This window comes from Chiloscyllium plagiosum, unplaced genomic scaffold (assembly GCF_037043375.1).
Source record: "Chiloscyllium plagiosum isolate Xiang-an unplaced genomic scaffold, Cpla_swu_hap1 HiC_scaffold_23, whole genome shotgun sequence".
Lineage (NCBI taxonomy): Eukaryota > Metazoa > Chordata > Chondrichthyes > Orectolobiformes > Hemiscylliidae > Chiloscyllium > Chiloscyllium plagiosum.
The window spans coordinates 37,533,862-37,561,102 of NW_028270161.1; the positions used below are offsets into that span (position 1 = coordinate 37,533,862).

The 27,241-nt window shown below is 41.3% G+C and overlaps 1 long non-coding RNA gene across 2 annotated transcripts in view; it reads left to right on the plus strand.

Moving 5' to 3' along the window:
• LOC148145874 (uncharacterized) overlaps nucleotides 1-20,442 on the plus strand; it is a 45,936-nt gene extending 25,494 nt beyond the window's left edge. For both annotated transcript variants that reach the window (XR_015761138.1, XR_015761137.1), the window contains 4 exons: nucleotides 915-1,022; nucleotides 15,765-16,032; nucleotides 18,380-18,554; nucleotides 19,913-20,442. This is a non-coding gene — a long non-coding RNA (uncharacterized LOC148145874). The remainder of the gene's footprint in view (nucleotides 1-914; nucleotides 1,023-15,764; nucleotides 16,033-18,379; nucleotides 18,555-19,912) is intronic.
• Nucleotides 20,443-27,241: the final 6,799 nt, after the last annotated feature.

A 27,241-nucleotide genomic window follows, 5' to 3' on the forward strand; every position in this document is an offset into this window, starting at 1 on the left:
TCGGAAAATCAAGTTAAGATTACAGCTTACTTGAACACAGATCAATGGCCATGGTGCTCAGATAGCTTAAACTACCTTATCCTGGGCAGGTAGAATTAAAATCAGCTCCTCACTGACTAAGACCAGATGTGAATTGTAGCTATTTTGGCAAGCCTTGCAGTTTGCCAAGATCCAATCTTGATATTAGATTAGATTACCTACAGTGTGGAAACAGGCCCTTCGGCCCAACAAGTCCACACCGACCCGCCGAAGCGCAACCCACCCATACCCCTACACTTGCCCCTTCACCTACCACTACGAGCAATTTAGCATGGCCAATTCACCTGACCTGCACAACTTTGGACTGTGGGAGGAAACCGGAGCACCCGGAGGAAACCCACGCAGACACGGGGAGAATGTGCAAACTCCACACAGTCAGTTGCCTGACGCGGGATTTGAACCCAGGTCTCTGGTGCTGTGAGGCAGCAGTGCTAACCACTGTGCCACTGTGCCACCCACAAATATGTGGAAATGCAAACAAGCAGAAACAATCATGTGCCTGACTAATGATATTCTTGATAGCTATGGAACAGAACTGAGATACAGGAAAGGACCAATCCAGAAAGAAGAGGAAGAAATGAATCAAAATAAAGATAAAAACAAAAATAAGAAAAAAATGACAAGATAATGAAAAATCAGAATGAGCAAGACAACTAATAATATTTCGTAACTAAGAGATATGAAAGGCTGAAATAATCCAGTAAAAAAAGGAACAGTCAGGCAGCTAAACAAGAAAGAGAGAATGTTAAAAAAGACAAATGTAGGAATGGGAGAGACCAGATAGACAGGGAGGAGAGAGAGAGAGAGAGGGAGAGGGAGAGAGAGAGAGAGATGAGTTTGTCTTTACATTAAATAATTTTGTTTTGTCATTTCAGACAGAAAGAAGGAGCACACCAATAGACTCTGCACTGATAGGCCTCACTACTGACTGCTGCAAGACAAGTTTGTTTTTCATTTGCTCTGTCGGAAGATACAATGAGACTGTAAGCTCTGCAATATTTTGTCATGATTTCAAAAGACAAATATTCAGATGAGGTTTAGGAAATACCATTTGCAAAATAAGATATATCTAATGTGATTTTGTAGTGTTTAATGGCTGCAGAAAACCAGTTTCTTTTATCTTAACTGCCTCTCTCAATCTTTTTGCAGCATGAACAACTACTGTCAGTTATAGATGGCTTTTTATAATCTGTCATCACTTAGACCTGTAAAATATTGCTGTTTCTCTGCAATGTCATATATCAAATGAATGATCCCATGTTAAAGCCACTGCTTAAGCTCTTATTAACAAATAGGGTCACCCATGGATTATTAGCCTTTTCACATGTTGATCTTAAATTATGAGATATTATTATTGTCAAAAACATAAAATCAAGAGGAATCATCTGAAAAATATTGCTGAACCCATATGGTGTAATAAATACATATTATTGCAGCTGTTGTGCAGTTAAACCCCGTAGCCCTGAGCAGAATACTTAAGGACAGCATTTCAAGGGAGCCAAGAGCTTTGAAATAGCTGAATTATATCATGTGCATGATTGCTTTTCAGAGCCTTTACTTTCCAGAGCTAAAATCTACAAATGAAATGAAATATCTAAGGATGCATTAGGCTCTATAAACAGAGGATAATACATATTTCCATCATTTCTATCATTATTGATATGTTCTTGTATATCGTGGCTTTTACAGATGTTCACAATGTGCATGAAGTCTATTATTATCAACTATTAATATTAATAAAAATATAAAATCACAGAAATGTTACAGTGTTGAAGGAGGCCATTTGGTCCATCATACCTGCACTGGCTCATTAAATAAGTTTTTTAGCTCACACAAAATTGTTGTCTAATATATATAATATACATTTTAAAAAATTGTGATTTTTTTAACTCCATTTCTACTAAAAATTAGTATGGAATTAATTCTCAACGATATTTTTTCACATGGACCCTTAAAAAGCTGGTAATGAATTTCTTTCTTATTGAAGTATTAACTGGCGTATTCAAAGTTTCCAAGTCTTATTTACTCATTCTGTGCTCAGATATTTTGGCTGCATGGAAAACATCAAAATTGTATACCACATTGTGAGACTGGTTAACTGTATCACCATGTATTTGCATAACTGGCTGCAAAATGAATTATTGTATGACCATGTGACTAAGAATTTCTGAATGCATGATTATTAAGGTGGATGACTGAGCAACTGTGAGACTGATTGATTATGTAATAGTGGGATTATGTGACTGTGCCACTGTATAATTCATCATATAATTGTGACATTGGCCTATATTTTTACCATGGTGATAACTATTACAAAAAAGGTGCAGTTAGATAAACTGCTGAGAAAATCTGTTCATTTTGTAAATTTCCTCCCAACTGTGCTATTGCCTAAAAGGTGACTGCCTCCCAGTCATAAAGTGTTAATGTGCAAATTACAATTGGAGAGTGAAAATAAAATTCACTAAGGGTTTATTAGCCATTTGGTAATGTTGGGATCCTGGTCATTGAACACCATGCTGGTGGTACTTTGAAATAACTGAATGAATTTGACATTCCCATGTAGTGAGTGCTGGTTTTAATTTACATTGAGGATTAATTATTCAAAATATATATTTTCATAAGAAAATTCAAAACAATGCTTCAACTAAATTGTCATCAAAAACTAAAGATAGTTTTGTTAGCAATTTGTTTGGTATACCTAAATAAATCTTGTGGTGCAGTGAGTAGAGTCCTTGCCTCTGAGCCAGAAATATTAGATTCAAGTCCCATTCTGTAACGTAATGGTTAGGGGAGTGTGTGTTCCGAATGCCATCAAAGGTTGACTATCAACCTCAAATTCTTCCATACACCAAAGGCAGGCACTAAGAAAGGGAGAGAATTATGATCAGTTTTGTGTTGGAAATAATTGGGAGTCTCCTTCACTATCCATAGTTTCAGGCCAGAATATGCATATCAAAGGGCATGCTGGCACAGCAACACTTATAGGCCAATGAGTCAAGTTGACTGGATGATGGCATGGATAAGATTAGTGCCAACACCACTTGCTTCGAGATCCGTTCCCACTGGAGTGGATCTGCAACCTGTCATGCTGGAGGTCAAAGCACTACAGTCAGGCCTGTGCTGGGAGAAACTGCTCAGGGAAAAAAAAGATAGTTAAGTGCAATCCAAAGCTAGCAGGCCACACACTGTTTGCTCTTGTATGCCATTCTTAATCTGATCCCTGCATTCATGCATGTATTTTAGCATTAATTCTGGACTCTAAATGGAGCTAGGTATCAGTGGATATTGCTGAAATGAGAGGCACGTGGCGAAAAGGTTAAAGGAGCTCACAGCAAAAGAATGATTCCATTTATCCCATAGTAGGAGAGATTGAGGACTGCAGATGCTGGAGATCAGAGTCGAGAGTGTGCTGCTTGCAAAGCACAACAGGTCAGGCAGCAACTGAGGAGCAGGAGAATCGGTGTTTCGGGTATAAGCCCTTGTTTAGGAATGAGGCTTGTGGGCCACGGGTGCTGAGAGATAAATGGGAGGGGGAGGGCTGGGGGGAAAGTAGCTGAGAGTGCGATAGGTAGATGAAGGTGGGAGGGAAGGTGATAGGTTGGAGAGGAGTGTGAAGCAGATAGGTGGGAAGAATGGTGGACTGGTGAACAGGGTGGTGCTTAGATGGAGGCTTGGGGTGGGATAAGGTGGGAGGAGGTGAAATCCACATTGAGGCATTCTTCCTCCAGGTGTTGGGTGGTTAGGGTTTGGTGATGGAGGAGGCCCAGGACCTGCATGTCCCTGGTGGAGTGACAGGGGGAGTTAAAGTGTTCGGCCACAGGGCGCTAGGGTTGGTTGATCTGGGTGTCCTAGAGATGTTCTCTGTAATGATCCACAAGTTGGCGTCCTGTCTCCCCGATGTAGAGGAGACCACATCAGGTACAATGGATATAGTAGATGACATGTGTGGTAGTACCTTCTCCTTTTCCTGCCAACACAAGAAGTGCAAAACCTGTGCCCACACCTCTCCCTTTACCTCAATCCAAGACCCCAAAGGATCCTGCCACATCCGACAGAAATTTACCTGTATTACCACAGATATCATCTCATGTATCTGTTGCACCCAATGTGGTCTCCTCTACATTGGGGACACAGGATGCCAACTTGCAGATCATTTCAGAGAACATCTCTGGAACACCTGTACCAACCAACCCCACTGCCCTGTGGCTGAACACTTCAACTCCGCCAAGGACATGCAGGTCCTGAGCCTCCTCTATCGCCAATCCCTAACCACTCAATGCCTGGTGGAAGAATTCCTCATCTTTCGCCTTGGGATCCTGCAACCATATGGGATCAACATGGATTTCACCAGTTTCTTCATTTCCCCTCCCCCTCCCTTATCCCAGTCCCAAGCCTCCAACTCAGCACCACCCTCTTCACCTGTCTATCTTTCTTCCCACCCATTTGCTCCACCCTCCTCTTTGATTTATCATTTTCACCCAACCTTCATCTACCTATCACATTCCTAGCTACCCTCCCTCCAGCCCCACCCTCTTCCCATTTATCTCTCAGCACCACTGGCCCACAAGCCTCATTCCTGATGAAGGGCTTATGCCCAAATCCTCGATTCTCCTGCTTCTCAGATGCTGCCTGAACTGCTGTGCTTTTCCAGCGCCACATTCTCGACATTTATCCCATTATGTAGAACGTAACACGTAGATTTGAAGGGCATTGCGTTGTCTTATCCCATTTACAGTTAGTGTTGTGGTGAGCAAGTTTCCTGGTGTCAAACCACAATGGCCCAGGGCAAGTCATTTCATGTGGTCTTTCATCTCTCGCCTCATTAATTACACAAGGAGATGTTGAGCACATTTCTCAGTGAGTTTCATAATGAGTAAGTCGGCAGTTCTTGCCTCTCCCAGGACCTTCTAAATCTCTCAAGTGACATTTGAAGCCTCAGCTGACACCACTTCAGACACTGACATCCAGGATCTGTCATCTACAGAGTGGTGCTCAGCCCCAGGCCAGATGGCTTCAGCTGAAAACTAAGCTGGCCGTCTGCTCCATGGGGAGGGATCTTGAGGCGCTAGTGGATGGGGTCATGGAGAGAAAGGCAGTTCCCTTCCTACTTGACCTCAGAAAAAGGGCACACTGCCAGATCCATCCAGCCCAGACAGACAAACCAACGCAGATCAGTACCGTCTCCTGAGTGAAAGGAATACTCAGCAGTATAAAAAGAAGCTCAGTGATCGCCTGCAATTTTCTTCTTTTGCAAAAATATACTTCATTCAAAAACAGTGTTCTCAATGTACATAAATGCACACTAAAGCAGTTCTGCATGGTTTTTGTATTTAAAGAAAAACAAACCATTGGAATTTGACATTCCCCTGCAGTAGCAAAGCTAAGGGTTTTTCCTACTCACGCAGAAAACCATTTATATAAATTGTGAGGCAAGGAGAGAACCTGAGAATTGAACAGACCCCCATTGTACTTTAACAGGAAGACATTAGGCAGTGGTCTTTCCCCACTGGGCCTTGGCAGCAGCAGTGCCAAGCTTTTGTGCATTCCTCAGGACATAGTCCTGGACCCTGAAAGGTGGCAGTCTGCAGCAATCAACTCTTTGCACTGAAGATCAACAGGTTTCAGGCAGAACAAAGAGCATCTTTCACTGAGGTGATGGTCCTCCAGGCGCAGTCAGTGTTTGTCTTGTTGTGCTGTGGGAAATAGCTCCAAGCAGACAGGATCCTGGGTCATTGAGCTAATTGGGACAAACCTTGAAAAAAAAATCATCTCTTTCCAGACTTTTTTGCAAAGACACTTTTCAGAAAGATAATGGCACCATCTGCGCTCCGCTGCCTCACACTTGTAGGGCCATCATTCAGACTAATTCTACTTCTGCACACACCTCTCACTAAGAGTGATGGACCACAACCCTTAGTGGCACGTGCATCATGGCCACTCAAGAAGTGCCTGCATCTGAGCAGGAGACTCTCTGCAGCTCTGGGCCCTCTGCACCCAAAGGCACCAGGAGACAATCACTATGGAAACCTACTCAACAGGGTCAACCAGAAACAGGTCCCTCCACCCCAGCTGCAGACATCAGCCCTGCACCAAGACAGAGTGGGAGAGAGAGGAAAAAGAACAATACTGCAGACACACTGCACATGCTACATCACTGTAAATAATCAATGATTTAGTCAATATATTTTCACTAGCGCTGTTATAATGTCTGTTGAAGTACAATTTTCACTGCAGGGTCTAGCTACATCATACTCATGTGAGAGCTGAGCAGCCTGTTTTAGACAGCCCAGCATTGAAAGGAGATGTAATGGCCAAGCATTGCTCATCTTTCACAAGCGACTGACTCCTTGACCATGGTTAATGTCAAGCATCCGGGATTCTTGAACTTCAACTTTGAGGACTGTAACCAAGATTTTGCACATTAATGTGGACCCACTGCAGCTAAGGGCAATGTCCAGGGCTTGACCTGCACACATCATTTCACACTTACACCTACTTTATGAGTACAAGTGCAGCATCGGTAATGATCTCGCACATCTCAGCAAGGAAAGTCTGTCCTTAATGTTTGAGCTTTGACAATAAGGCTGGGAGATTTTCAATGGGCAGTCACAGCTGCACACTCCTTTGTAGAGCAGCAGTCTTCTGAGAAAAGTGACACCAAGTACTGCCTCTCTCAGATTCAGTGCTATGATAGAGGATGTTGAAGCATATTCAGGCTTTGTTTCAGTCTTTGCACGCTCTGAAGCATTGAAAAGTTGTGATGAAGGAAAGGTGAATAGGAGCTTCCTCAGGATTCATATCAAACTGGTAGCTCTCATGAAGCACTGGACTACAAATGATTCAGATGTCATATCCTCACTGATGGCTTCATAGCAGCTAATGTCAGTGTAATGTGATGGAAGTGTATTGTCTCACTGCTGCCTATTCTCTAGTGGTGATGTAGGGCAGGTGATGCATTAACACCTTCATGTGGGATCATCTATAGGTATCATCCAAATATTAACATGGATCACAAAACACCTATTCTGCAACACTAAAAGCAAAGGAACAAAAAAGCAAAGTCCACGTGTTCTTTCCAGAAAGCAGGGTGCGGCCTGCCAGCTGAGCAACAGGTTCAAAAACAATCAAAGTCTGAACCCAACTCAGTCACCCTGGAAAGGGGGTGCCTAGAGCTTGGTTCCAGCCTTGTGGGCTCTGTGATACATTGCTCTGTCCTACTTTCTCGGATGGTGCTCTCAGATAACGTCCTGTGCCTCTGCCTTCTCTTCATCCTCACAAGATTGCTGTCAATCTTGCATTTATATCCACATCCAGGACTTGCCCACTTTGTCAGCTCATATCATGAAGAGCATAGTATGGCACAGTAAATATCAGGGTTACATTGCAAAGTCCTGCTGGAATCATAGAATCCCTACAGTGTGGAAACAGGCCATTTAGCCCAACAAGTCCACACCAACACTCCGAAGACTAACACGGATTATTCCCCTACTCTATAATTCTACATTTACCTCTGACTAATGCACCTAACCTACACATCTCTGAACACTATGGGCAATTTCGCATGGCCAATTCACCTATCCTGGATTGTGGGAGGAAACCGGAGAACCCAGAGGAAACCTGCACAGACACGGGCATAATGTGCAAATTCCACACAGACAGTTGTCCAAGGCTGGAATCGAACCCAGGTCCCTGGTGCTGTGAGGCAGTAATGCTAACCACTGAGGCACTATGCCACCCAATGGTATAGACGTTGCAATCACATCATCAGGAGATCTGGTGGAAGGGTGAATAGTGTTATATTTTCATTGTGAATACAGCTGTGGGTTTCTTCAAATACGAAGAACCATGTTTGGAGAGGGTACCCGTTATCTCCCAGTAGTTATCATTTCCAAGCCAAGGACCGGGAAAGAGGCAGGCACCTATGAGTACTTTAGTACATGGTAGCTTCTAGGACATGTATCATGATCTTCCAAAATTTGGATTCAACGATCACAAACAATTTCAACATGAAGGAGCTGGAATCCTTTCCTATTCACAAATGTTTAAGATTGATAATAGGACCCCCTGAAAGCAATATAGATACAATCAATGTCACACTGCACCTGGGGCTAACCAGCAATGGTGGAGAATCATTGCCAACAGGGAAGGATTAGAAGAGGTGAGCTCTGGCAAAAGTAAGATCATTTTCAGTGCAGATGCACTTATGAGTGCAGGCTGGTGAGATGCCCCAGAGGTCCCTACTTGCTCCCAGATATGAGCCATTTACATGAATATTAAGTGCACCTTCGACATTGACAGCCACCAGGATGGGATTGCCACCCAATGCTTCTGAACACAAATCCTGCTTCAGTAGCCAGCAGATCTCTGATATGATGGAAAAGGAGATCCTTCATCATTCCCAAAATTGCTGTGCAGACGTTTACATGTAACTGCAAATAAGTCAGTACACTTGAGGGCTCACCATTCCTTTGTACCTCTTTGGTGGATCTACTACTTCTTCCACTAGAGGCTTTGATTGCTGGTCTTGCTGAAGCTCCTTTCTTCTCCATTTTCTGTTGAGTGGACACAAGTCCACCAGGATTCCGTGCAAAGCCTCAGACATCTCAGGGCTCCATTAGAATATAGTCAGAGAAAGGAAAGTGATTGACATTTGTTCCAAACAAGAAACTTCCGATTCGGCTTTCAAATTCCTTATTGCGTTAAAACTTGATGAGCTTACATGACAAGGAGGCAATTGGTGGCCACAATGCTCTTGATTGCTTGGGCCACAACTTGTTTTCTGCAATCTCTGTGAATTACTACCCTCCAGATGAGGTGAGACTTGAAAGAAAATGGAAAGCATCAGTGAATCAGTGAAGACATGATTATTGTATGGCTTCTTACATAGCCTTAAAATCAAAGTTTATAAATTCATTCCCATAGAAATACACAGAAGCTAATTACATCTCACATTGCATGCAGTTGCACCCATTTTGCAAAGTCATGGTGCTGTTAACTTCCAATTGGATATAGCAATGTTCTAACTTCATCTTAGTATGAATAACCTGTAGATTCAACATGTTACATGCCAATTTCCACCCATCATTCATGTTTCTTTTTGTGTTGCTTCCCTTTGGCTCTAAGACTTTTCAGCCTCCCCCATTTCAGTCAAACTTATATATCACAACTAATTTGCCCACTTTTCCCCTAGAGGCCATGGCTCTGGAGGTTCTCATGCTTTTGTTTATCTGACACCTTCCCGATTCAGAGGCCAGAGTTACCGTGATGTGCTTGAACAACCCCTTCCCCACTTTGAGTTCCCAGCACACCATCCTCCCACTCTGCTATTAATGATTTCCTCCTATCACAATGAGCATTCCCACAGCAATCTGGTACAAAGAAGGCCATCCCCAGGCTTGATGTGTCCACTTTCTCCAGGACGCTATGGTATGATCCCTGATAAACTATATGATGATTAATGATCAAACCTCCATGACTGACCATGTCCCAATCCCCTGACAGATTGGCAGGGCATTGAACATAGCCTACTCAAAGACTGATCTCTTAACCTACATGTAATCCCTGAACTGATTGCACTTGATCTCAAGGACTGATTATGGCCTAGTCTTCAGACGTTAAAGTATACATTCTCCAGACATGTCTTGGACCAACAGCCCGACTGATTGTGACTAGCCATCTCGACTGGAATTAGATCAGCTCCTAGACTAACTGTGTAGCATCCACTACCCGACTGTCATCCAGCTTTACCCCACCAAGCCCTCACCTCCTTTGAAATTCACACGTCACCATTTTCTACAGCACACACAGTGGATCTGCCACAGTACTTTGTAGTCAATGCAGCAGTTCTGATGGGAATGTTAGCACCATGCCATACAGCCACATGCCTATCCCTGTTTGATTCAATCACTTCTACAGGTTGCCTGCCTCTCCTTGTGTGCTAGACAGTAATCTAAACCATCAAGCCTGTCTGCCTCTAGGTCACACTAAAAGCCTTGTATTTGAAAAAAAAACTCTAAGACATGGAGACTGGCCACCCATCCAGAATGAAGGAGTTTGTGTACTACAAAGCAACATAAACCTGAGTAAGTAGGTGCTGAAGACCTTGTGCACTAAAATACAAACTGAAGATACCAGTTTCCGTGTCAGCACAAAATTTCTGATGTAGATGCATAGCTATTCCTGAGTGAAAAGCAACCTGGCAGCTTTTCATTGCTGTCCCTCAGCTCCAAAGTATATAATTGAGGCCCTAAAGTGTTGGTTGTTTGGACCAGGAGTAGAAATGAGGATGTTGTGAAACTGGTACTTTGCCAGTGCCATGTTATATTGATGAAGAGCTGAGGAGAATTGTGGCCATTAACTATGAAGTCCCCATATGCAGAAGAAATGTTTCTTTGCTAAGAGAATGTAGATGGCTGGCACAGGCATTCCATGAGTTCAACACGTGCTGATCAGTCGCCTGTTGTTGTGCCATTTAGTTTCTCGATAAGAGAGAAGAAAATTGGAAGCACAGTATTAGTGCGACAGACAGGGATATTAATTAGATGCAGTTTCATGGGAATAAGCTTGTTGCCACTCAAGAATGAAATTCTGAACAAGAATTTCCATTCTTACCTGATTACATCGCCTTACTATACCAGGGAGGGGAAGACTCTGCCAACTAACTAACATTTAAGAGAGAGTTAACAAGCACACAACAGACAACAAACCAATATGGTTCAAAAAGAGTGAAAAAGTAAACATTGGCAATCACTAATTCATTAATTTTACCACTTTTCAAGGTTATGATAACTTAGAAAAGATTAACAGGAGGAAACTTGACAATAGACAATAGACAATAGGTGCAGGAGTAGGCCATTCTGCCCTTCGAGCCTGCACCACCATTCAATATGATCATGGCTGATCATCCTTAATCAGTATCCTGTTCCTGCCTTATCTCCATAACCCTTGATTCCACTATCCTTGAGAGCTCTATCCAACTCTTTCTTAAATGAATCCAGAGACTGAGCCTCCACTGCCCTCTGGGGCAGAGGGAAGATCCATCATGAGCAACCTCCTTGACTTGAGGAACTAACAACCCAAGTGGGCTGCAGAAAACTCTTCATTTTGAAAAAGCTTTTGGTAAAATTCCACACAAACATCTATTAATTAAGCTCATGGTCTGTGGGGATTTTCAGTAAACATTGGGAATGATTAAATTCTCTTTTGTAGGGCAGGGAGCTATAAGTATACACCAGAGGAGTTATGTCAGATTGGGGCAAGACACTAAGTGGGGTTTCGCAAAACTCAATTGCCCTTTAGAATGCATATGAGCAGCTTGGGATCATTAATTCAATGCAGGTTGGTTAAATTTACTAATGATGGCAAACAAGAAGGAGCAATGGAATCAGATCAGAATTGTTAAAGTTCAGTTAAATATGTAAGTGAGCCAAATGATGGCAGATGATATTTTATGCAGAACATGCTGCACCTAGAAAGTAGACAAACCAATGCAAAGAAAGCCTTGAGACAAATTCTTACTACCAGACCTGAATTATGAGGAAAGAGAAAAAGAATTAAGCTTCTCGGTCAAGCAAGAAAATATTTGAGAAGTAATCTTAAAGATATATATAAGGTTGCTAAAACTAGAGGAAAAGCCAGACTGCAAAATGAATTTAGATCGAATAGCAGGTGTGAAATGAGATGACTAAGTTCTAACCATGGAAAAATTGTATTCAATTCATAACAAGAAATCATTCTTCATACAAAATGTGATGAGTATTGTAGACTAAAATAATAAGCTTCACTGCTTAGGATATCTTTTGGATAGATAAACTGAAATAGGCGGAAAGGTCTTTTTAAATCCATATTATCACACATATTGAACTGCAGCACATAAAATAGGAGCATTGAAATACTACATTGTCAAGGAGCGCTGTCTCACAGGACAGATGTCAATCTACCAACATACCTACGTGTTAAGATGGATACATAAGATCACATGATTTTGAACTGGGTGTTCTGTCATGTGACATCCTGCAAATAACATTATAATAAACTAACTGATCACTCAGCTCATTGCTGACTGTGGCATCATGCTATATGTAAATTAGCTGATGTACTGATAGAACAATAGATACAATTTGAAACTATGCTGCCAAGAACGTTGGCTCAGAAGCTTCAAGAAATGGTGCAAATCTGACAGTCATATATCTGAGGGTTCAGCTTGACAAATACAAGAGTTTTAATGGGAGATTGATGTGGAACCATCAAGGAATTTCATTGCCACATTTTTTCGCTGCGGTGTTGTAAAACATAGTAAACTGTAGAAATGCATGTTATATTTTATATAGTCTGACATAGTTGTTTTTGTTTTTGCTTAACCATATTGCTTAAATCTAGTTACAATCTGATACAATAAATGCAAATGCAAGAACAAATGGAACTGTGGAAATGTTTGTGCTCTGTACTTCATCATCTGTAATAGGATGACTTTTCTCTCCTGTTCTAAAAACACATGAATAATATGTTTGAACTATCAGATAAAGAATTACAAATTGGTACTCCTAACCAGAAAGAAAATTCTTTTTATAAATAACCTTGGAAGGAAAAGGACCAATTAACACTGAAACACCATAAATTTAAAGAAAGCATGAAGCAGTTAACAGGGAAGAGGAAACACATCCTCTCAAATGTCTGAACAAAACCAAGCTTCTTTGTTGAACATGAGAGAATTGGAATATAGGTAAGTTCCCTAAGGAAGAGCAGATAGTACCTGCCTTAGGTTGGCAGATTGTCGGTGTCGACAAATGAGACATAAAAAAACTATCCAACTGCAGGTGTTTGCAAAAGTAACTTAAACCAAAGGAAGATTAATTTATGAAAAGAATAACTTCATGGGCTGAATGAGACTTGTGTTGGATCAATCAATGGAGCTTATATCCTAAATTCATGCTGGTCATGCAAATGAAATTTGGTTAATGGTCTGTACCGTATATTTCTACACTTTCTTTGAAATTTGTTGATTTACAAGGAAAATGAATGAACAAAAGGAATTTGTATGGCACATGAAGCATACATGACTCAAATTATTGATCTAACAATAGGTTTTTGGTGTGAGGTGATATCCCAAGTTGGTTTTTTAAAGGCCCTTAGGCCTCTTCATCCATTCATATTCCTAAGGGTATATCAAAACAAGTCTGAGATTCCACCTGTACTGACAATCCATTACTAAGAAATTCTACTTTCCATGCAATGGGCCAAGTTAGGGACTAGGATAAACATGTTCCATGGAAGGTGACATTTTAATGTATCATTCATCCTGTTTTTATTCTTCAGTGGTATCGTACCTCAAATGTTTACTTACAGAAATAGCAGAACTGCATTCTGTAAAGTTACTGAAGGTGAAAATGTATAAACAAAGGATAAACTAACTATATTAATAATGTAAAATAGGAACATTTCAGGTGAAATTAAATGAAAGGTGCTCAATTTCCATTGAAGTATCCCTCAGCAAAACTGATACTTATGCCAATGGAAGGTATTACTACCTGATATCTATGATCACAATTCCTTGCAGTGAGGTAGAAGGACAATGGTGACTCATGCACCTTTATGTAGCAGAGCTTACACTGAGTCCACTGTCCTGAACTTTTGCTTTACTCTCACTGTTCCTTGATTGTTAATCCTCATTTCATAATCTCCATTCAAAATGTAAGGCTGAGTATGATCTGTCTAATTGATCCAATGGCATACATTCTGAAAATGAATGCTTGTCATGCAATGGTAGGGTTCCTATCTCTGGACTGGAAGGTCTGTTACAAATCCCATCTGCTCCTACCTAACCGAATGGATTGATTAAAAATATCTATATTTTTGATATTCTAGCCCTAATTATAAATGTTGTTATTATATCAATTATTCTTCACAGGTCATCAAATGAAGGGGACAGTTGCAGCAGTCATAGTGAATGGTTGTTTTTTAGACTAGAGGATGGTATTGCTAAAGGGTTGATACTAGGACCACTGCATTTCCATGCAGGAGATACATGATAAACTCGGATGTAGACAGTGGCATGGGGTAGGAAAGTAACAGAAGAAATTTCAAGCAGAAGAGTTTAAATTGACACATTTTAGTAGGAAATTTTGTTTGAAAGAGTACAGGCAATGTGATCTAAAAAGTGCAAGTCTAAAGGGGATGCAAGAGTAGAATGATCTGTGAGTATATGTATATAAATCATTGGAAGTGGTTTTGTAAGTTGAGACAATGGTTAACAAAGTCATAGGCGATCTTTGACGATATAAGTAGAGGCACATATATTAAATATTTATGAGACTCTGCTTCAGCTTCAAGTGGAATATTGTGTCTAATTCTAAGGACCATTTTTTATGAAAGGTGTGAAGACTTTAGTGAAAGTGCAGGAAAGATTATGAGCCTGGTCCAATAACTTCAGGCCATTAACTGTGTCCTCCATTCTTATTACCTCACCCTCTCATTTCCACTTCCCCTGTGTTTCATTTACACTGATTTACTCATATTAGAGCTGACGTATTTTCTGCTACTAACACTTAGTATTAGCACCTACTCTTCATCTGCATCTCCTCTTTACTATAATTTGCACCTCTCATTGCCCTTTGTTCTGGAGTAAGGTTTACCATCTATTCCACTTGATCTTTCTATCTCTTCTTGTACAGTACAAACCAATCATTTTCTCAGTTCTGAAGAAGTTCGATTGGATACAAACATTCACCCTGTTTCTCTTTCCATGGACTCTGCCAGAACCAATGAAACTTTCTGTTCTCATTAATCAGAATAATTCCAGAAATAAAGACTTCAGTTATTTGGATGATTTGGAGAACTTTGAGATGGTTCCTCTTTGAGAAGAGAAAGTTGAGAGGAGAGTTGATAGAGGTGTTCTAAGTCATGAGCGATTTACAGAGAGCAGATAAAGAGGCCCCATCGAGTGAAGAGATGAGAGCCTGAGCACATGCATTTGGGTGACTGGCAAAAGAACTAAAAGCAAAATTTGGAAAAGCTTTCAGAATACCGTACACGAGAGAATAATGATGTCAGAATAAATTATACCTTTCCAAAGATAATGGAATCAGCGCTCGAAGAAAGAAAATTGGAAGCCCTTGACAATGTGGAAAAGGTGGGCGAATGGGTGTAGTCAAGTTGTTCTAGCAAAGAGCTCACATTGACCTGTTGGATCAAATGGCATACCTCTATGCTTTTAACCATTCCGCATTTCTATGACTTTGACAATTGAACACATACCTTTAGAGTCCACTCGTCAGTGTCTTGTGAACAATCGGTAGATCTTTGTTATTGTTCCTTCGATTTTTTTCAATGCTGTTGAGTGGTGAAGTGTATAAATATGTGATTTACACATACACATCTAGATCATTATCATAATCATCATGATGAACAACTAGCACCTGTTTAACTCTAATGTTGAAACCTAATTTGCTAATAGACTGCTTACAGATGCAATATGATTGTTTAATTAAATATGTGAATAAGCTAACAAACATTTGGGCTGATGTTGTTCTGAGAACCAAAAAGCATCTACAATTAAAAGTGAGCATCATTGGCCAGAATTTCAAAAAAAGATCCAACTTTTTCTGAGGTGAGGTTGACTGAACCAGAATTCAAAGTGCATGATTGATTTATTAGTTTCTTAAGCAAAGATAATCACAAATTGTCAAAGACTTAACAGCTAACCATTCTGATGGACTTTGTTACTATAGAAAGATAACTATCAGAAATAAAAAAGGCCAAAGATCACAACAGTCGAATCTTTATCAAATCTGGAGAACAGGTGATGAAAGCAAAAACAACTGCATATTTGAAAGGAAGACCATAAGAGAAGTAGACCATTCAGCCCATTGAGTCTATACTGCCACTCAAAAAGATCATGGCTGACAAGAAATCATTGGGAAGAAAACAATACCATCGAAGATGTCACTCAGGCTCACTTCCACTTTATAAAGGAGGAAGACTAGAACATGCACACAGGTGAGTGCAAAGGACTATTATTTGCATAGTTAACTACTGTGTTGAGAAGAAATCAAGGATAATAATATCATTAGACACTTCAGCTATCCCAGAACATGGCTTGATTATTTTTTCACTCTAAATTTATCTTAAACTGTTGAATGTATCAGCCAGCAGTTGAACAAAATGCTTACTAATCCATACCAGATTCTGTGTCTGTTGCCTCCAATCAGGTCAGAATTTTTAATTCACATAAAAATGGGATAAAAATAAGATTTACACCAAAAACACTGACAAAGTAGATGGAAAAGTTTGTTTCCCCTTGTGGGAAAGTCTCAGACCAGTGGATATAATCTTAGAATAAGGCATTGCAGACTTAAGACAAACAGAAGAAGGAATTTATTTTCTCAGAGGGTTATGAACCTGAGGAATTATTTAGCTACAGTGTTGTTGAGCTGAGGTAATTCAATATACCCAAGGCTGAGATAGACAGATTTTTAACCATAATGGGAATCAAGGGTTATGAGGAAAAGACAGGAAAGTGGAGTGGAGATTTATCAAATAAGCCATGATCTTTTTGATAGGTGATATAGACTCAATGGGCTGAATGGTCTACTTCCTTTATGGTCTTCCTGCATCAAAAATAATCCAGAGTTTCTTTTAAGTCCTGAATCTCTTGTTGATTGATATCAATTTTTACAAATCTTGGATTCATAATGTTGAGGTCCTTCAATAGTGTTTAGCCGTTCAAATGGCATAGTTACCTCCTATTAGAATTTTCATAGGAGTGATTCATGCATCTACCATTTATATCCCCTGTGGAATGGAGTCAAATGACTTTTCCAAGTAATCTACCTGGTCAGATATCTTTGGGAAAACAGGAGGCAACCAATGTGATGGTTGAACCTGTGGAAGAGTCAATCTGTCCAAAACATTAACTCTGAATTCTCTCCACAGATGCTGCCAGACCTGCTGAGCTTTTCCAATTTGATTTTTGATTTTATTTCAAAGATATTATGGCATGTTAGGGTTTTTTAAACATCCAGGTGTTCAGGGAGAGTCAACTTAGTTTTGTGAAAGGAAAATCATGCTTAACAAATTCATTGGAGTTCTTTGAGGAAGTAATATGAAGGGGAATTCATTGATATACTATGATTAGATTTTCCAAAGTCATTTGGTACTGTGCCACAGTAAAGATTATTGCAGAAAATGAAAGCACATGGTGAAAAGGATAATGTACCAGCATAGATAGAAGACTTGCTGGCTACCAAGAAACAGTGAGGAATCATCAATGACTCGTATTCTGGTTAGCAAAATGTAGTGAATGGTGTACCACAAGCGTCAATACTGGGCCTCAACCTTTTATGTTTTGTATAACTAACTTAAATAAAGGAATTAATGATGTGGTTGCTAAATTTGCCAATGAGACAAAGATAGATAGAAAATTAAGGTGTGAAGAGGACAAAGTGAACCTATAAAGGGATAGAGATATGTTAAGTGAGTGACAAAGACATGGCAAGTGGGGTATAATGTGTGAAGATGTGAAATTGTCCATGTCAGCAGGAAGAATAAAATGGAAGCACATTTTTAAGTGGTGAGAGGTTGCAGAGTTCTGAGATGCAGAAGGATTTAGGTGTCCATGTGCAAGTTAGTAAGTAAGTACAGGAAAGCAAATAGAATGATATTGCTTATTACAAGGAATATTGAATACAAACATGAGGATATTGTGTATTACACAATGCATTGGTGGGATCACATCTGGCATACTACATACAGCATTGGTTTCCTTATTTAAGGTAAAGTATAAACATGTTGGAAATAGTTCAGAGAGGGTTACCAGACAAATATCTAGAGTAGACAGATTGTCTTATGAGTAAAGGTTGGACAGGCAAGACCTGCATCCACCGGAGTTCAGAAGAGGAAGAGGTGACTTGATGAAACATATAAAATCTGAGGTGTTGGAATGGGTGAATATGGAAAGATTGTTTCCACTCATGGGAGAATCCAGGACTAGGGGTTACCATTTAAAGATAAGGGATTGTCCTTTTAAGACAGAGATAAGGGAATTTTATTCTCACAGAGGTTTATGAAACATGGTGGAAGCAGAATCTTTGGATGTTTTTAATGCAGCAGTAACTAGATTCACAATAAGCAAGGGGGTGAAAGGATATGGGGGAATAGGTGAGAATGTGGAGTAATTAGATCAGCCAAGATGTTATTATACAGTGGAGCAGGCTGGAAGGATTGAATAGCGTACCTTTGGTTACATGTTACACATCATAAAGATATGTTATTCATGTAAGTGACAGTGCAAGGTGCTCTGGTGTTTTTTTTTGCTCTAATGCATGACTGATTCTTACACCACCAGCTGAAAAGACAGCAGAAGGTGCTTTTATGGGAGTAATGATACGGAAAATGTTATTCTCTGTCAGAACATTGGACCACTTCTGTTGACTCCCTTCAGGACAGAAGAATGAATTTGGAATTGACCAGATGCTGCAATATCCCTCAATAGGAGTACTTTCTGCTGTCTCCATATTGAGGTAAGCCATTGTCCTTTGTTCAAGTGCTGTTAGAGTTTTCAATCTGTAAGTAGTGCCACCATTACCACTCCAGATTCTTTACTGTGCAAGTGATCAGTGTAGATACTATTATTAGAATCCATTTGACAAGTTTCAAATGCAGTAATATTTAAGCAAAGTACAGAATTCTGCAGAAATAATCTGAAATAATAACAGAAACTGGTGGGAAAAAAATGTTCAGAAGGTTACACAGAATCTGTGAGGTGAAAGAAATAGAGGAGCAAACAGAAAAGAAAATAGAACATAGAACATAGAAGAATACAGCGCAGTACAGGCCCTTTGGCCCTCGATGTTGCGCCGATCCAAGCCCACCTAACCTACACTAGCCCACTATCCTCCATATGCCTATCCAATGCCCGCTTAAATGCCCATAAAGAGGGAGAGTCCACCACTGCTACTGGCAGGGCATTCCATGAATGTGGTTTACATCTTTTAGACTCACATTCATTCCAATAATTACATACTGAAAACTCTGTTCTCCATTCTGTTCCCTTTTTATGATTTTGCTTTTTTTTTGATAGCATGTAGCTCTCTGTACATCTTTTATTTTTCTTGTTTCTTTACTGTTCCTCCTCCATTCTTTTTGACCCTTGGAAAACTGACTCTTCTGTTCTTCAACCTTTTAATCTTTACTCAGTCACAGACTTTTCTCCTTGTCCCATCCCCTTGCTAAAAACTCATTATGTTTTTAACTTCTCGCAGTTCTGATAGTCACAGACATAAAACATTAAAAACAAAAACAGATTGCTGGAGAAGCACAGCAGGTTTGGCAGCAACTGTAGAGAGAAAACAGAGTTACTGTTTTGAGACCAGTGACCCCCTTCATCATAACATTGCATGCTGCTTTGCGCTCTCTACAAATGCTGCCTATATGGCTGAATATACTGCACTGCAAAGACTTTTACTTTAAATTTCAAATAAAATCTATCTGTTTCCTCGTCCATGCACTGTGCTAATATTATGAAACATTTTATGCTAATATCTGTTCACAACAAATACATTTTCATTATATTTGCAAAGCAGAGAGCTAAATATGGGTTTCCTGTCAACATTTACCATAGCTTATCAATCAGGTTGAATTAAATGTATATTGAATAAAGAAGACCAGACTGTTTCAGTCTAATTCCTATATTGTCTTTTTCGCTGCATCAGCCACAGTGCTGTCATGGCTCTCTAGTCTGTTTCTGAAGTGTTTTTGATTCATATTGAACTCCTAAGAGTTAACCTCATACTCTAGGCTGACATTCCAATGTAGTATTGTCGGAGGTGACATCTTTTGGAACGAGGTTTAAAACTAAAAAAACTGTCTGCTGTTTTAGGTGGATGTAAAGGGACACAAGGCATTCCTCTGAAGATGGGCAACTCTGGTGAATAATTATCTTTCAATCAACATCACTAAGAGAGCAGCTTAGGAGCTAATTACTGCAGACACTGGAATCTGTACTGAAGACAAAAAATGCTGGAAATCACAGTGGGTCAGGCAGCATCCGTGGAGAGACAGCAAGCTAATGTTTCAAGTCTAGATGACTCTTCATCAGAGCATTGATAAAGAGTCATCTAGAAAAGAGAACAGCTTATCTGGTCATTATCATATTGTTGACTGTGGCCATTACTTTCCTACATTGCACCACCATCATTAATTGGCTGTGAAATAGTTTGTGAATTCCTGAGGTCTCTTATTTTCTGCTTCATTAAATCCACCCTCACTTTGGGTGATACTCAACCTCTGGGAGATGATTAATAATCTATGTCCACAGATATTGGATTGAAATTTGTTTTAGTTGTCCTTTATCTTGAAAAGTTATTTCTCATTCTTTCCATCAAGAAGCATATAATGGTCACAATAAGAACACCCTATTATTTGAATATTGTCAGCAGATATTCTCAGCTTCTCAAAATAAAGTGTTATTTACATTCAAAGGTCTGGTTATTAAGTAGCTCATTTATCGCTGGAGACATTTGGAAAGGTGTAGATAACAGAGTTGAACTTGTTTGTCAACAATATCTTCAAGTGCATCACAGGAGTGACTTCCCGTCTGGCCCATTACAACAAGTACAGCACCAACAAGTACAGCACCATCCAGATCATCCGTTGCTGCCCAGGGAGCTGGACAAGCATGCCGTGTGGGAGAGCACAAAGCTGGTGACCAAACTGTACCGACAAAAAGAGTGGTTGTATAATGTAGCATTCCAGAGACCAAAGTGACTATGATCTTATTGGATTGACATGAAAACCCATTGGTTTACCAACATCCTACATAGAAGAATAGTTATCGATCATAATCCAAGCATAGCTAGCAAATCTGTATAATGTGGCAAAGTTAGAAATCATTCATGTTGGATACAAGAAAAGCATATTAGATTTTTTTTCACACTGTAAAGCATTAGGGACTGGGGGGGGAACCAAGGAATTTGACTGTCAAGGTGCACAATCACCACAAAGCTCGCATCTCAGTCAAACTCCATATGGAGTACTGCATTCAACATTGGATATATCCTCCAGAAGAATATATTAGCCTTGGTGGACTACAATGCAGATTACTAGAATTATATAAGGCTTAGAAAGTTAAATTATGCAAACAGATTTGCATAAACATAACTTGTATTCCCTTTAGTTTATAAAGTTGAAGGCTGATCTAATTGAGAAGGGATTAGAAAAGGATTCAAGAAAAGATATAGCGAACACTTTATCTGGTGGCAAATCCAGAAAGAGTAGACACACTTTAGAAAGACCATTCAACAGTGAAATCAGGAGGTATATTTTCAGACAATGCTGGTTTAATACAATTTTCAATACTGAGTTTGTCAGATTCTTACTAGGCAAGATTATAATGTAGAACTGCTGGAGTTGGACTGAGGTGGACAGGGTCAAAAATCAAATGACACCAGGTTATAGACCCACCATGGCAGGTAGAAGAATTTGAATTAAAAAATGGAGAGCTGATGGCCTAGTGGTTTTACTGGTGGACTGTTAAGCCACAGACCTAGATAATGTTCTGGTGATACAGGTTTGAATCCCACAATGGCAGATAGTAGAATTTGAATTCAAAAAAATTCCTGGTGAAGCACTTATGCCCGAATGTCAATTCTCCTGCTCCTCGGATGCTGCCTCACCTGCTGTGCTTTTCCAGCACCACACTCTCGACTCTGATCTCCAGCGTCTACAGTCCTCACTTTCTCCAGGTTATAGTTCGACAGGTTTATTTGAAATTGCAAGCTTTCAGAACTCAGCTCCTTTGTTAGGCATGGTCTGATAGAGATGTATAAGAAAAAGTGAGGGCTGCAGATGCTGGAGATCAGAGCTGAAAATGTGTTGCTGGAAAAGCGCAGCAGGTCAGGCAGCATCCAAGGAGCAGGAGAATCGACGTTTCGGGCATGAGCCCTTCTTCAGGAATGAGGAAAGTGTGTCCAGCAGGCTAAGATAAAAGGTAGGGAGGAGGGACTTGAGGGAGGGGCGTTGGAAATGCGATAGGTGGAAAGAGGTCAAGGTGAGGGTGACACGCCGGAGTAGGGGTGGGGGCGGAGAGGTCAGGAAGAAGATTGCAGGTTAGGAAGGTGGTGCTGAGTTCGAGGGTTGGGACTGAGACAAGGTGGGGGGAGGGGAAATGAGGAAACTGGAGAAATCTGAGTTCATCCTTGTGGTTGGAGGGTTCCCAGGCAGAAGATGAGGTGCTCTTCCTCCAACCGTCGTGTTGCCATGGTCTGGCGATGAAGGAGTCCAAGGACCTGCATGTCCTTGGTGGAGTGGGAGGGGGAGTTAAAGGGTTGAGCTACGGGATGGTTGGGTTGGTTGGTCCGGGTGTCCCAGACGTGTTCTCTGAAACGTTCAGCAAGTAGGCGGCCTGTCTCCCCAATATAGAGGAGGCCACATCGGGTGCAGCGGATGCAATAGATGATGTGTGTGGAGGTGCAGGTGAATTTGTGGCGGATATGGAAGTGTCCCTTGGGGCCTTGGAGGGAAGTAAAGGGGAAGGTGTGGGCGCAAGTTTTACATTTCTTGCGGTTGCAAGGGAAGGTGCCGGGAGTGGAGGTTGGGTTGGTGGGGGGTGTGGACCTGACGAGGGAGTCACGGAGGGAGTGGTCTTTTCGGAACACTAATAGGGGAGGGGAGGGAAATATATCACTGGTGGTGGGGTCCGTTTGGAGATGGCGGAAATGACGGCGGATGATACGTTGTACATGGAGGTTGGTGGGGTGGTAGGTGGGGTTCTGTCCTGGTGGCGGTTGGAGGGGCGGGGCTCAAGGGCGGAGGAGCGGGAAGTGGAAGAGATGCGGTGGAGGGCATCGTCGACTACGGCTGGCAGGAAATTGCGATCTTTGAAGAAGGAGGCCATCTGGGTTGTACGGTTTTGGGACTGGTCCTCCTGGGAGCAGATGCGGCGGAGACGAAGGAATTGGGAATATGGGATGGCGTTTTTACAGGGGGCAGGGTGGGAGAAGGTGTAGTCTAGGTAGCTGTGGGAGTCGGTCGGTTTATAGTAGATGTCCGTGTCGATTCGGTCACCCGAGATAGAAATGGAAAGGTCTAGGAAGGGGAGGGAGGAGTCTGAGACGGTCCAGGTGAATTTGAGGTCAGGGTGGAAGGTGTTGGTAAAGTGGATGAACTGTTCAACCTCCTCGTGGGAGCACGAGGCAGCGCCGATGTATAAGACACAGTATTTATAAGCAAAAGGTGCTTACAAATACTCTATCTTATACCTCTCTATCACACCATGCTCGAGGAAGGAGCTGAGCTCGAAAAGTTGGTAAGATTATATTGATGTGGACCAAAGCATGGAAAATGGAATCAAGGTATAGATCATTCCTGATCTAATTAAATGACAGAGCAAGCTCATGGAGCTGAAAAGTCTATTTTAAATGTTGTATTACACTGAATGCCAGAATGGCCGTTGGGCCCCTGTGTGTGTGCACAGATCAGGCTGGTGTCCTCCGCTGGCTGTGATGATCAGGATTTGTCTGCATTTGTGCTGATGGTGTCATCATGTTTTGTACACAGTGATGTTTGAGTCAGCACATGCATGGATTGTACCACCTTTATTTCACATCAATTCTCCCTCCCAGCTCCTCAGGATAGCTCACTGTGAGGAGGGGTGTAGGCACAGCTGGCAGATCTGGTTGCACCCTTGCACCATCTATTTTGATTCCTTCTGGCAATAAATATTTACATCAGCTTGTGTTGAGTAACTTCATTAACTTAGAAATGTTAGGTTTTTCTGTATGCATGTGGTCTCTTTGCACCAGCTAGAGGTGCTATTTAAACTACTCACAGCAATCTTATAGGGCATAAAGCAATACAGAAAAGATAGTAGGTTCAAGATGTGTAGCAAGTTTTAATAAAACTGCTGTAAAATGTTCACTGCATGCTTCTATCTGCAACTTCTAGCTCTTTCTATAACTGTTTACTTACACTCTGAGTCCTCACCCAAGCCTAACCAGTTAAGAGTAGTGATCAGCAGACCCATGTAATCAAACACAGGATGACTAAACAGTACAAAGTCCACTCCTGCTCCTATGTGACTCCAGTCCAACATCGATGTGGCTGACTATTAAATGCAGCACCCGCATCCCATCCCCAGTTGGTCTGACAAGCCACTCAGTTATATCAAACAGTTCCCAGTGATTTCAGAAGGTAAAAAGTCACCTTTGCAGTCACCAAATGGCAGCCTCCTCAGAGGTATCTTGGTGGCTTGGTGGTTAGTACTTTTGTCTCACAACACCAGGGACCTGGGTTTGATTCCAGCCTTGGAATGACTGTCTGTGTGGAGTTTGCACATTCTCCCTTTGCCTGTGTGGGTTTACTCCCACAGTCCAAAGATGTGCAGATTAGGTGAATTGGCTGTGCTAAATTGTCCATAGTGTTCAGGAATGTGTGGGCAAGGTGCAAATGTAGGGGAATGAGTCTGGGTGGGTTATTCTTAGCAGGATCAGTGTGGACTTGTTGGGTTGAAGGGTCTGTTTCCATACTGTAGGGATTCTATTTTTAATGTAGGACAAAAATACCAAATGTGTGAAGCAGACAGGGTGAACAATTTCATTGACAGCTGACACATACAGAGGAAATGAAGCATGCCAGAAATTCTTTCCAAATGCAGAAAATCTGGGTCATTGGGACAATGAAATCCTGCCAGTGAGTTTAGGACCATTATTTTATATGGTATTTATTTGACAAAGTCATGATTGAAATCATGTTTCTAAATTTTAATTACTTTCATTATCTTTACTTTATTTGAGCTATAGGCACGGGAAGATGTGGAAAATCAGTCATGGATTTCTTCCACCAGATTCTTACTTCAACCCTCATGCATTTGCAAGTATCACTACAGTCAGCCATTGATAATATAGTAACAACTGTGTGTCATATTGAATCGCAATTTATCATCATCTTGAAGATTGTGTGGATCATTGGAGTATGACAGGCAAAGCGGAAACCTTAAATGGACCCTGCAAGCACTGGACATTTTGACATTGTGTCTTCTCAAGATTTCAGTGGAGATTGCAAAACGTTCTGTTTCCTGGCATTGGTTGGTCACTGTTGGAGATATCAGAACCAGAGTTTTATGCTCGCAGTCTGCTGTGGTATTAGGTGAGTGAGGAGGGGAGGGTAGTATTGGGTAATATGTCAGGAGGACATGTGTCTCTCTACCTGCTTTGCCTGAAACATTTTCTTATGGTGAGGCGAGTGTTAGATGACCCTTCCAGCTTTGGGACAATTGATGGCCTTAAGTGATCAATAAAGCCACTTAAGAACCTCCTTCCATCTTCACTGATATTTTATGAGACTACATGCGCAGGCTTTGAGGGTGGCCTGGCTCATGTCTGATAAGGTAACCTATTGTTTGCCACTATGTATCCAACGTAACACCCTCCGCCCTCTCCAAAGATCATTGGCTGCTTGTCTCTCTTTCCACTTTCCAGAACATGCCCCCCTCCTATTGGTCTGTGTCTGCCTCATCCAGCTCACTGACCCTGCTGAAACTGGAAACATTCTTGCCCTCTGACTGGCTGGCAGTCTTGGAAATGTGACATCCTTTTAGATGGCAGTAGAAGCCACAATCTTAGGCAGTTGATGACCTGGAGGCAATACAATCCAGGTTTATCAGGAGAAGACAGTAGGGGAAGGGAAGAAGGGGGTTGTTGGCAGAGGTGTCTATAATGTTATTTCTTCCATGGAAAGGTCTGGCCCAGGTTATTGCAGAAGCCATTAATTCTTGTTCGTCTGCAATGGCAAACATCCAGGCCCATGTCGAAACTCTGTTGAGCGTACCACCAGAAAAAAACGTTAATTAATCTGATGCTAAAACCCATTAAAACCCATGTGGTTCATGAATGTCCTTTAAGGAAGGAAATCTGCCTTCCTTCCCTTGTCTGGCCTCCTTGTGACTCCAGATCTACACCAATGTAATTGATATTAATTGAACTCTGAAATGACGAGCCACTGAATGTCTTAAAAAGGATTGAAACTCGATGGACCACCTGGCTTTGACCTAGGCACCAGAAATGACAATGGTAAACTCAGTCCTGTTGACATTGCAAAGTCCTTCTGACCAAAATCTGGGGCTTACATCAAATTTTGGAGTGTAGTCTCATAGGCTAGTCAAAAAACACTCTGATCTAGACATGCTATAGAATCATACTTTAACCACAATGTGCTGAGTCCTATCTTTTTCTCGCTAAGTGTAAAATTTCATCAAGCTTTTTGGAGGGTTCTTCGCTGCAATGTGATGCAACATTTCTTGCTTGTATCAAACTCCTCTCTTTAACTACTTACAATGCCCTTGTGGTGACTCTCTTGTCTAAGTCTAGTGCTATCTTACCACATGCCATTCTGAAAATAATTTGCCACTCAGCAGATATCGGGCAAAAGAGCAGTATCCTTCGCACCCATGTCATTTATAAAGCTACGTAATGGCACAGCAATCAAATGTTTCATGACTGATGACTGTATAATATTCCATGATGTTCTGCTACACCCAGTTCTCATCTACTGAAAGTGGTTGTCTGGCTGAGTTCTGTTTTGCATACAGAGAGCTCCCTCCATCCCAATGCCCTTGTCCTCCTCTCGATAGATTCCTCCCATTCTTCCAGATCCTCTACATCGATCATCTTGCCCCGTTCCCTAAACAAATGTGCAGAGCACAGCACAGCAGGATGATATTGTGAGTTGCTCCCAGTGTTGAGTTACGCCTCACTGGACCTCCTGCACAACCCTGCCATTGCCCATGTCATTCAGACCCACAGGATTCTGCCCAATATCCTATACAGCGCCATTAACATCCCTGCTTATGTTCCTCTCCCACTGGCAGGACAGACCCGTTAGAGTTGACAGCACAATCCAATATATTTGGGAGGGAGTTGTCCTGGGAGTCCTCAGCATTGACTCTGGACCCTCCAAAGGCATATGGTATTACGTCAAAAAAGAGAAAGGAAACCTCCTGCTGATTATTATGTATCACACATTCCTCTCCCCATCCCTTGCCTGATGAGTCAGTACTACTTCATGAAATCATGTTCCTATCCAAAGCTTATGCCTCTCTGCTCCTTGATGATCAAGCATAGATCCAATTCCCTCTTGAATGTTAATACTTACTGCACTAGATGGCAGTCTACACATGGATTAATAACTCAAAGCATGAAAATGTTGTTTGCCA